We start from the raw sequence: 12,297 nt of genomic DNA, 5'->3' as shown, positions 1-12,297 counted from the left end.
ACGATTTTAGAGGCCAATTATAGACAACATGAGGAGAAACGGGCAGAGGTGTTACATGCTTTGGAATCAGAAAACATGGACTTGAGTGGAGTATCTAACAGCAAAAGGGGATTTGTGATAAATAAGAAGGGGTGGGAAAGCTCTAAGGCGAGGAGCACTAAGTTGAGTAGGGAGCTTAAACGAATAAGTTTACAGTGAAAGGTCTCTTTTGAAATATTAGAGGTTTAGGTAAGAAATCAAGGGTGGGGCAACTAAAGGAGTTGATTACAAAGGAACAGCTAGATATTGTTGGCATTAAGGAAACAATAGAGCAAGAGATCACAGAGAAGGATCTTGTGTGTCTCAACCCTGGGGGGAGGATTTGTTTGGGACTGGATTCCAGCAAAAGGTCATTTTGGGGGGATCTTGTTAGGTATTAAGGATGATGTGCTAGAAGTTGAGAGTTGGGAAAAAGGAGAGTTCTTCCTGGGGGCTACAATCAGAAATGAACTTACTAATTTTAGATGGAACATTTGTAGTTTATGGGCCTGCCCAGCATGCACATTCCCTTTCTTTCATTCATGAACTGACAACACTGGGTGAGAGAATCATTCTTCCTTATGTGATTGGGGGAGACTTCAACCTAATAAGATCTGTGGAAGATAGAAGCTCAGGCCAGGGGGACATGAAGTTGATGGATTCTTTTAACAATTACATAGAACATTTGGACCTCAGAGAACTGAAAAGAAGTGGTGTTCGATACACGTGGACAGGCACTCAAAAGAACCCAATACGAAGCAATATAGACATAGTCTTGGTCACCACAAATTGGGAGCAAAATTTCCCTCTGAGTACACTGAAGAGCCTAACCAGGTTTGGTTCAGATAACTACCCACTGATTTTAGACACAGGAGGGGACAAGATTAGAGGAAGGAGACAATTCTTCTTTGAAAAACAATGGCTGAAACAAGAAGGATTTATACAAAGGGTGAAAGATAAATGGAGAGAGGGACATCTCAAAAGTCCTGAACTGGTTTACTCTCTGAACAAATGGCATGGGCTGCTGGGTATTCTGAGGCAAAATCTAAAAATATGGGAGATAGCTTAAGAGGGGAATTCAAAAGAAAGAAAAAAACATTGCTGGACAAGCTGAAGCTGATAGATGAACAAGGTAAAGAGAATGAGTGGACAGAGGAGCCGATAGAAGAAAGGAAACAAATTGAGCTTGAGCTGGAAGAGATATATGAGGCAGAGGAGTTATACTGGCAGCAAAGGGGTGGGGAAAGATGGATTCTAGAAGGGGATTCCAACACAAAGTTCTTTCACTTAGCTGCTAATGGGAGGAGAAGGAAGAAATCTATTCTATTACTTGAAGAAGATGGAGAAAATATCACTGATCCTAAACATATTCAGAGGCTAATTTACAACTATTATAAATGCTTATTTGGCAATCAACATCAGACTAAAGTTACTTTATTTGAGGCTGCTTGGGGGGAATATGGGAGGCTGAGCCCGAGGATAATGCAGTCTTGACCGCCTCTTTATTGGAGGAGGAAGTGAAACATGCAGTTTTTGATATGAAGGTGGATTCTGCTCCAGGACCTGATGGTTTCAATATTGCTTTTTACAGAGGGTGTTGGGACATAGTAAAGGGAGATCTAATGAGGTTGGTTAATGATTTTTACTTGGGGAATCTAGACATCAAAAGACTCAATTATGGGGTGATCACTCTGATTCCAAAAGTCAAAGATGCTAACAATGTTAAGCTGTTTCGACCCATTTGTCTTCTTAATGTCAGCTTCAAAATATTCACCAAACTGATGATGGACAGATTGAGTGGCTTTATGGATAAAATTGTGAGCAGAAACCAAACAGCTTTCATCAAGGGGCGATATATATTAGATGGGGAAGTTATCCTTCATGAAACACTACATGAGTTGTCCCACAAGAAATTACAGGGTGTGGTGATGAAGATAGACTTTGAGAAAGCTTATGATAGCATAGATTGGAACTTTATAGAAGGAGTTCTTGAGAAAAAAGGGTTTGCACAGCAGGTAATTGACTGGATAATGAGCACAGTAAGGGGTGGGAAAGTCTGTATAAACATTAATGGGGAAAATGGGCCATATTTCAAAATCCATAGAGGTCTTAGACAAGGGGATCCCCTTTCACCTCTATTGTTCAATCTGGCTACAGATGCTCTCGACCATATTCTCAGCAAAGCTAAACAGAAAGGGCACATTGAGGGGGTCATTCCTCATATCTTTCTTGGGGGTCTAACACACTTACAGTACGCTGATGACACAGTAATCATGATGGCCCATGATGACAAAACTATAATCAATATGAAGTCTCTCTTGTATTGTTTTGAGTGGATGTCAGGTTTGAAGATAAATTATCACAAGAGTGAGGTCTTAGTCTTTGGGGTCTCTAAAGAAGAACAGATTAGAGTGGCTAGGATGTTAAATTGCAAGATTGGTTCTCTGCCAATGACATATCTAGGGTTACCTCTGAGTGACAGAAATGTAGGTCACTACTAGAGGATGGGGCAATAGCGACCAAAGACTAACGACCACCTACAATATGTGGTCGCAAGATGCAATTTGATGTCCATCCCAGTCGTAAGCTGGACACCCGACGACGAGAAAAGAAGCGGTCGTTATCGAACAGGCTAATGTGGTCGCTAATCGCATAGCCTAACAGTTATTCTTCCTTCTTATCCGTGCGAGAGATCGATCTACTCTTAATGCCCTTTCTCCTCTCATATCTTCCCCATGCCTCTCTAGAAAAATAACTTCCCTGCTCTCATCCGATTTGATTCTGATTTTTCATCCGATCCGCTATAGATTTCCCTGGCAAAACATGCAGATCTGCCTCCTCCCATTATTCCCCCTCCATCGATGTATACCTATTGGCGTATTGCGGCAAGCCGTTCCTGCGCACGCGACCGGCGGCGGCGGCAAGCCGTTCCTGCGCATGTGACCAAATCGAGAAGGCCAGAAGGGGCGGAGGTGCGGGCAGCTCCTTTGCACGCGCGCTGCATGGGGCAAGCGTGCTGCAAGCATCGGCGGCCAGCAGGACTACAGTACAGCAGCTTCTGCGGCGTGACGGCATCCGGAGCATAGCAGGACAGCAGCATCTGTTATTTCGCCTCGCTTCTTTAGTTTTCATTATGCCTCCTGATTTACCCAATCCAATCTCCAATTATTTGTCCGGTTGTGCTGAATTTTGGTTGTCTTACTTGATTTTTATGCATAATAATTTTGCAGACTTAGAAAATGGAGGGGCTAAGGCATTGAAATCATTTTTATTCTCCTGTGCTGTGTCTATTTTACACCCAAAGTCACGGAACCAATCCAGTCCATTAGGCAGTAGGTGTAGAAGAACCCCTTAATGCAATCGGTACTTTGTATTCTCAATTATAATTTTTAACAATTAATTATATTTTGCACATCCTTTATTTCTTTAAAATAAATAGCTTCAGATTTACATGACCTGGCATGGACTTTCTAGGCTTTCTTAGGAAGTGGGGCCGTAGGCGTGAAGTTTCATCAGCTCCTCCATTGCATGTCTTCGCAGTCCGTTCAGAACAACAGGATGAGAAAGTAAGGTTTCACTTCATAGCTGCCCAACGGCAGATTTGGATTTGTAGGTATCAACTAATCCCCTGAGGTTAGGGTTCAAATTTCTATCGCATTTTCACATGGTTTGCCTTATCTTATCTATATATTTGTTTCTGACCGAAAAGGCTGGCTACTTTTTTGTCAGGCAACTGAATCCTGTGATTTACGCTTGCTTCCTGTAGCAATGACAAATAGTTTTATTTTATTAGATGATATAGGCTCAGAAGTTATTGTCCCCCATCTGTAGTCTCGTGGGTTACAAAATTGCATATTTATTCTCAGACATCAGGGTCGGTTGGGGAGTTCATAAACATTCTTGATTATGAAAAGATTTGTTCGTACTACCATCTGGAAATATAGAATTTTAACATCATTTACAGTTATTACGTATGTCCTGCAGTCAGGAACCAGGGTGCAGAACTGCAGATGCATTGTTGAAAGGGTGCATGATTGACAAGAATTTGAAATGTTAGACTCAAGCATATCGGTTCCCTCTGCTTCATATATTCGAGTCTTTTCTTCTATGGTAAGTTGAATTTTTTTGCTCTTAACCCTAGCAGAATTGTTCCAAAGATAATATCTGTATACATGTTTGTGAAGCATGAGTAATACATTTATTAAGGCAGCACCTACATCTTTTTGGTATGAGTTAATAGATTAGCTGAATGCGAATTTTCCTTTCTTTGAGTCAAGGATAAAGATTGCTTCACTCAGGCAGTTTAATTTTCTCTGGTCAACCGTAGCATGTGTTTCCTAAAACTTGCTGGAGTACTAATTAGGCAACTTCATATGAATTGTAAATCTCACCTTTATTTCTTCAATAATTGCTGTTTTTTGTTTTAAATTTTTTTCCTTGCATAAACAAAATTTGTAGTTGTAAAATATGATTGTAATGTAAGTATATATACCTCAGTACAGATCTTATTTTTTATATACAACTATTTTCCTCCTATCATATGTAGATCGGAGTCAACTTACAAAAATGATAATAGAGATTTGGTGCCTGCAGTTTCAGCACATGGTAAATCCTGCCCTTTGTTGAGAAGCCAGTGGCTACTACTAGGATGGATCGAAGGTAGCTGCCCTGGGACAATTTGAGCCAACATGAATCAGACGGACCAGCATTGTAAGAATTTTTGCTCAAAAAGGTCTTATTTATTCTCATGCCTGATACATTTGTTTTCTTTTATCTTTGTCCTGATAAAATTTTTGCATATTGTAGGAATCAGGATGTAGAAGGATGACACGATAATTGTTTGTGGTGAGGCCTTTGATGGATGATCTTCAAGCACCATACTGCTAAAATGCTTTCACAGGACAATTCGTGAAGCATTTTTTTCTCTGCTAGGATTAGCCTTAGCCAGTTGCTCTTAGCTTATTTCTTGTATCGTACTGGTTCATTTTTTCTTGGATGCAAATAAGCATCTTGAAGTGTTGAAGTTTGCATAAATGATAAAAGTTTGCTATCACAATTTATTTGTTTCCCGCTATTGTGTTGTTACAAATATATGTGAACGTATATGGTGCAATGTAGTGGCAAATGATATGAAATTGGATGTTAGCAGTAAAATGGAGTGGTTAGTATAAAGAAGTGGTTGTTAGTGCACCGGTGCATCTAGTGCATGTACCTAAGAACAGTAAATGTGGACGTTATTACTAAAATGTGGTCGTTAATACCTTTTGTAAAATGGGGGTAATGAGATTAACGATGAAAAGTATGGTCGTTAATAATAGAAATGTGGTCGTTAATACTCTAGCAATAACGACGACATATTGCGACATATTGTCCGGTTGTTGAAAAGTTAACGACGGGAAATTATATGTGGTCGTTAATTCTTTTAATGACGGAGCGTATAACGACCATGGACAACCACATTTTTGTGGTCATTAAAAACTTTTAACGACCACATATACACTTTTAACGACCACATATGTTGTCGTTAATACCACCTATTCTTGTAGTGGGTGCCAAATCCTTGGAGGGGCCACTCACAAAAATGAGGAAGAAATTACAGCCTTGGAAAGGAAAAAATTTGACCTCCGGAGGTAGATTAGTGCTTACAAACTCTTCTCTAAGCAGTGTTCCAATTTATCTAATGGGGATGTGCAGACTGTATGAAACAAATCATCAACACATGGACTCAATCAGATCAAAATTCTTTTGGAGAGGGGATGTGGAGAAATTTAAATACCACATGGTGAAATGGGAGAAAGCATGTGTTCCTATGGATTTTGGAGGACTTGGAATTACCAACACTAGGAAATTATGAAGCCTTACTCATGAAATGGATATGGAGACTGTACAAGGACAAAAGAGGAGACATGGTCTGTGAGATGTTGAAGGCTAAATACTTGAAAAGGACTAACTATGCTAGTTACCAAGGAAAAAATGGGTCTCAGTTTTGGAAAGGAATAAATAAGTTAAAGAACAAATTTCTGTGGGGTGCTTCCTTTGTAAAAAAAAATGGAAAGAAGATTAAGTTCTGGGAGGACATTTGGCTTAAAAAATCTAAACTTAGGGACCATTTCCCTAGGTTGTATAATTGCTGCTTAAACAAAAATGCACTAGTGAGTGATTGCTGGGATGGTTCTCAGTGGAAGTTGGATTTTAGAAGAGATTTTGGTCAGGAAGAACTACATGAATGGGAGGAAATTATCCAAGAACTCAGTAGTGTCCAAATTTGTGCTGAAAATGACCAGATATACTGGAGATTGGAAAAATCTGGGTTATATACAACCAAATCAATGTATAGGCTGCTGTCTTTTGGGGGGCTTAATAACAAAAGAATGCAAAAATTATGGAAGAACAAAATGCCTATGAAACTCAAAGTTTTCCTATGGTTGGCTTCCCAAAATAAACTACAAACTGGCAAAGCTTTGAAAAACAAAAAAATGGAAGGGGGATTACAGATGCACCTTGTGTGGGGTGACTGAAGATGTAGATCATATTTTCTTTAGATGTGTTATCTCTTCTTTTGTGTGGAGTGCTTACAAAGAGGCGCTAGGGTGGGATAGGATCCCAACAAGTATGGCTGATTTCCTCAACTGTTGGATCCCGCTTGGGTGTAGGGATTACCAACTGAAACTCTTCTTTTTTGGGGTGACTACTTGGGCCCTTTGGGTGACTAGAAATAAGATGATGACTGAGGGGAAATTTCCACGTTCTCCTATTGATGCTCTGTCCAAAATTGATGTTTTTATGCAGAAATGGAGAATCTTGCTGCGCGCTGAAGAACGTGGGAAACTGGAGAATACAAAGGAAAGCATGGTGCGCTGGCTGAAGATTTTCGTCTCCAAGTCAAACCAAAGAGCGAACGTTGAAGCTTTTATTTGATTTTCTGTTTTGTTTGGTGGATGTTCAGACTTTGTGAGTTTGGAGGAGTTGGAGTGTTTTCCAGTAGGGTTTGGTTGTTTTTGTTTCTGGACGTATCTCGGTTAAGTTGGTATCCCCAACTTTTTGTAAGGACTTGAATATTGCTTTCTATAAAAGCAGGAAGATTTCTTGATAAAAAAAAAGAAACAACTATCGGAAGATTTGTATTCTTGAACAAAAAGAACTATGAACTATATTTATTTTAATAGCAAAAACAAAGGTGAAGGATATTTAAAAGAGATATCCCTTGTTATGATGTTACTCATATTATATTTGTATTTATAAAAGCGAGATAACACTTAGTCATATTTTATTTTTAATTATCTATATACAAACTACATTACACTAATTAAACAATTAATTTGAAAAGAACATATGAGATCATCTAAACGCACAACTTTATATGATTCATGTCGAACTAGCAAATTATAATTAAAACACATTTATGTTGGCATTAATCATATTAACATTAAATATGAAAAACCGAGGTAAAGACTTAATTAGATTTTAATTAGAAAACACTTGATGATGAAACATTGATCAAATTAAATTTATATTTAATTTTAAAACAAGAACTAGGGTACTAAACGATAGCTTAGGGTTTTAGAAGACTAACGCAACAAGAACGAACTGAAACAGATCTAAAATGATGAAACTATGGACTAAATGGTGATTTAAGGATCTAATCATGATTGACTGTAGACTTTAGGAGCTAGCTGCTGATTTTTACTAGACTCAGAAAATTGAGCTCGTAAATTCAGCAAAGGTTAGGGCTAGATCCATAAAAGACCACGGGTGGAGCTAGGTTGAAAAGATATAATACATCTAGGGGGTTTTCTGCAGATTTGGCAAGACACAAGACAAACAGCAGAAATTACATGTTTTGCTGGGGGCCTAATCATAAAAGCTCCAGCTACCGGCGGCCACTGTTCGCCGGAGTCCCAGTGATTCTGGGCACGAGAGAGTGCAGGGAGCAGGGGAAAAGAAAGAGGAGGACGAGGGGAACTCGTTTTGGTGCCTACCGATGGCGGAGAAGCATCACGGAGACCGGAAACTCGTCGAGAAGGGGGCGCCGGCGGCTCTGTTCGTCCTCCCAGCAAGACTAGGTCGTGCGGCTTGGTCTGGCGTTGCAGGGCTGCGTGTGTTGCGCAGGGGGGCCTGGGCGCGCTCGGGATGGGGGAGACGTGGGGACTAGCATGCAGTGCCGGGGATCAGGAGTGCGGGGAGGCACGCGGCGCTCGGCTCACTAGGTGTCGGGACTGGGTAGGGGCGGCGTGCAGGCGCAGGGCGTGGGAGCAGGGGCGAGCGTGAGCAGGTGGCCTGTGGGAGGCGCGGCGCTGGCCAGGGCAACACACGGCAGGGCACCCACATGGGGCCAAAGGTGCTGGCCCTAGCGCACGGTGGTGGTGCTTGCAAGATGGGCGGCACAGGGGGTTGCGAGGGGCAAACGATGGCGGCAGGGTAGGAGGAAGGGCTCGGGCCTCGCAATTTATAGGCGAAACGCCCTAGCTCGGCGTGGCATGCACGCCAAGGAGGCAGTGGCGACGTATAGCACCTAGACTCCATCGAGGCCTGCTGCTGGTGGCCGAGGTAGGATTGGGCTGGAGGTAGGATTGGGCTGGACCAAGGGGTTCGAGCTAGGCCGAAACAGGTTCGTTTGTTGGCCGAAGTACGTTCGGTATTGGGCCGAACAGGGAAAAGGGTCGATGGAGATAGGGCAGAGGCACTCAGCACGCTGTCAAGCAGAAAGGGCCGGCGGAGTGGTACTGGGCTGACGTAGAGAGCAGACTGGAAAAAGAAAGAAAGAAGAGAGGGGTCCAGCAGGCTACACAACACGGATGGCCGGGCTTTCATGATCATAGGAACTCAGTCAACAAGTCCTAGCACGTATGCACAGGAAAACCAAGCATAACACGGTAGGGTTGAGTCGGGTTCGTATGGTGCTGGGAGGAATCATCGAGCTGGGCCACAAAAAGAAGAAACAATGGGGAGAGAAAGGTCGAGCGAGTTGCACCTTTTTATAGGATGCGGATGGTTCGGATTGCATGATGCATGTGCCGAGGAAAGCAAACGCGAGCTATCTGATCTTGAAAGAAGCCCAAAATGAGCACGTGGCAAACCACTAGCTTGACCTGCAGATGGCATTTAGGAGTACGATAAAGTCGAGCTTGTGCGGCCAGATCGGACTCATCATCCTAGCACGTGCGTAGGAAAGCGAGGATTGACACGGTATGGCTACCATGTGCAATAAGAGAAAAGGAGATTGACTGGTGGGATTGGTAACTCTGGAGAGGGAGAGGGAAAGGAGAGACAGGCTAGCTACTATGCCAAGGAAGAGAGTGGGAAACAAGGGATGCTCGGATTGATTGAGATTGATTTGTACCGACGGACGGAATTCGAGTCGCGAAGAGAAAGGGGCTTGGTGACCGAGGTAGATCGAGTTGGATCTCGGGTTTTGAGAAACGATGCTAGTCGCAAGAGCTGACGCTGATGGAGCATCGTCGGAATAATACTGAAAACGAGCCACACGACACCGTCTCAGCATAACTTGATCGGGGAGAAATATTAATTAGAGCACGGAGAACTCGAATGAGCAAAATGAGTTGAATCCAGTCTCGGAAGAAAATAAACTGGATTCATTTTCTAGAATATATTTTCATTTCAGGCTTAAAACAAATCTAGAAAAGTCTAGATAAATATTTTAAACCACAAAAAATATTTTGAAGATCCGAAGATTCTCGGGAAAATCTAGAACATAGTTTGGGGCACCATGAGTCCAAGTAAAATACTTGGGACTCGTGAAAAGATTTTAGAGCCTTCCAATAAATGGATTTAGCTCTAGGCAAATGAGAATAATTGCTATAAATCTCTAGAAAATTCTCGGGAAATACCCTAACGATGGATAAACGTTCCTAAAAGACATTCACGTCCTAAAATTAAATATTTTATGGTGTGACAATCTAGTACCGGCACACATGCCATGTCATGTGACCACACACGGGTCCACACGCGTCAAGCGCCATATGTCCGCGTCCCTAGCATGCACACGTCCGTGAGGGTTGGAATGTACTTGGCAGTTGGATTTATATATTGGTGAGACTCACTCTTAACTAGCAAGGTGGGACAACTCCCCACACATGCCATGCCAGTCACACTTGGGCCACTAGTAGGCTCAAATTCATCCTTGTTGGGCCGGGATGTCACATAGACCCCCCTAAAGGACCCAACATCCTTGTAGGCAACAAACCTGCACACACTGGGGCAATCGACCCCCTAAAGGACCCAACATCCTCGTAGGCAACAAACCCGCACACATTGGGGCAATCGACCAGGAACTTTCCCTCTTAGCACATGTCGTCCACATGCATCTAGTACCGGCACACATGACATGTTGTGCGACCACACACGGGTCCACACGCGTCAAGCGACATATGTCCGCGTCCCTAGCACGCACACATCCGTGTAACCGCGAGGGTCGGCTCTGATACCAAATTGTAATGCCCCGCTCCCAAATATGGCTCAGTTCTACTCCAACGTTGAGTAAAACACGCAGTTGCACCACCCTGTTTACGCTTTCGTCCTCGCTTCGCGTAAAAGGGTTAACCCGAGGGTTGACATGCACTTGGCACTTGGGTTTATATGTTGGTGAGACTCAATCTCAACTAGCAAGATGGGACAACTCCCCACACATATCATGCCACTCACATTTGGGTCACTAGTGGGTTCAAATTCATCTTTGTTGGGCCGGGATGCCACAAAGTATTTGGGCAACAAGGAATGACCGGATATTTAAGTATGAAGATCCCTCGGTGGATAACTGCAAACGGAAATTTAAACATGAATTCTCTCTTCTTCTACATAGGGCAAAGCAGAGTCTTGTACCTTCTATGGAAACTTGGTTACACAATGTGTAATATTTTTCAGGTTCCATTTCCCCTTTTTTTTCTTCTTCTTTCCTCTTTGTCTTTTTGAACTCTCTGTTCTTGTAAACTTCTTTTTTCCCACTTTTTAATAAATTTACGGTAGGGGCGTGCCCCTCCTGTTTCACTCAAATAAAATACATAAGTATTGACTGTCTAGGACAGACCCAAGTGGCATTAATTAGGCATATAAGAGCTAATTGTTTTTTGTTCTTATAAATCAAGCCAAATGACATCGGCCAGCCGAGCTATTGTCTACAGCAACCTCATCCGAATGCTGCGCGTCATTCATTATTCATGGCGACATCTGCTTCATGTTCAACTAATTTAATTTGTAGGCTTGGCCAGCCTAATTTAATTTGTCTATGGGACTCTAAACTCATTTCATTGACCAGGATAGACCTGTTAACTCCTACTCGAATACATTTTTGTCTGGCAGTTTTGGATGACAAGATGCTCTCCGGATGCTAGCATCACCCTGTTAACTCGCCTACCCCAAAACAATCGAAAAGGTTAAACACGAAGACTATAATTGCAGAATATTCAACCATGCACGGCACATTGTTGTACCATGGGGTAAACTAGTTTTTAGAAGTCGATCATAAATTAGGTGTATTAGCTAGTTCAAAGTTGTTGACTATATTGAAGTAAACATTGTACCAACCTGGCAACCTGTATATCTCCCTGTCAAGCATTACTAGGCATTTGAGATCAACAACGGTTTGCACTAAGCAAACGCGTCATGTTCTCCTTATCATACGTTACATCTGCCATCATGTCTCTTGCCGACTAGAATAGTACCACTGTTGGAGAACGGCTTATTAGTGCCGGTCACAGGGCGTATTAGTGCCGGTCCCTGTGGCCGGCACTAAATGGCCGGCACTAACGTGACAGACGTTAGTGCCGGCTACTCTGACCGGCACTAACGCGCGCGTGTTAGTGCCGGTCCGAAATACCAGCCGGCACTAACGTGCCCGACCCCGCACGAGTCCTCACAGCAAGGTTAGTGCCGGCTGATATAACTAGCCGGCACTAAATGTTTTTTCTTCTTTATATTTCTTTTCTTTTCGTTTTTATACGTATGGCTATGCGTATTTCTACCGTATGTGACTACATAGTCGTACTCTTTGCATTGCACAGTATTATTAGAACAGCATATTACACTAACATTATATATATATATATATATATATATATATATATATATATATATATATATATATATATATATATATATTTGTCGTGTATGGAACACTTAGGAGTTCAAAAGTACATGAGATATTACAAATTATTAAGCACATCAACTATAGTAACGTATCAACTTCCTCGTCGTCGGATCTTCTTGGGCGACGGTTATACGGAGATCGCCATGAAATTCGTCCTTAGGATTTATGACGGAATC

The 12,297-nt window shown here is 42.2% G+C and overlaps 1 long non-coding RNA gene across 2 annotated transcripts; it reads left to right on the top strand.

Moving 5' to 3' along the window:
- Nucleotides 1–2,576: 2,576 nt before the first annotated feature.
- On the top strand, nucleotides 2,577–5,109 carry LOC120686477. 2 transcript variants are annotated; one of them, XR_005680204.1, is made up of 4 exons: nucleotides 2,577–3,381; nucleotides 3,493–4,128; nucleotides 4,612–4,728; nucleotides 4,825–5,109. It is a non-coding gene; the product is annotated as an uncharacterized LOC120686477 (long non-coding RNA). The 2 variants fall into 2 exon arrangements; XR_005680203.1 differs by having other exon boundaries at nucleotides 2,607–4,128.
- Nucleotides 5,110–12,297: the final 7,188 nt, after the last annotated feature.

The sequence above is a fragment of the Panicum virgatum genome, chromosome 8N (assembly GCF_016808335.1).
Source record: "Panicum virgatum strain AP13 chromosome 8N, P.virgatum_v5, whole genome shotgun sequence".
NCBI lineage: Eukaryota > Viridiplantae > Streptophyta > Magnoliopsida > Poales > Poaceae > Panicum > Panicum virgatum.
This window is presented reverse-complemented; position numbering and strand designations above follow the sequence as displayed.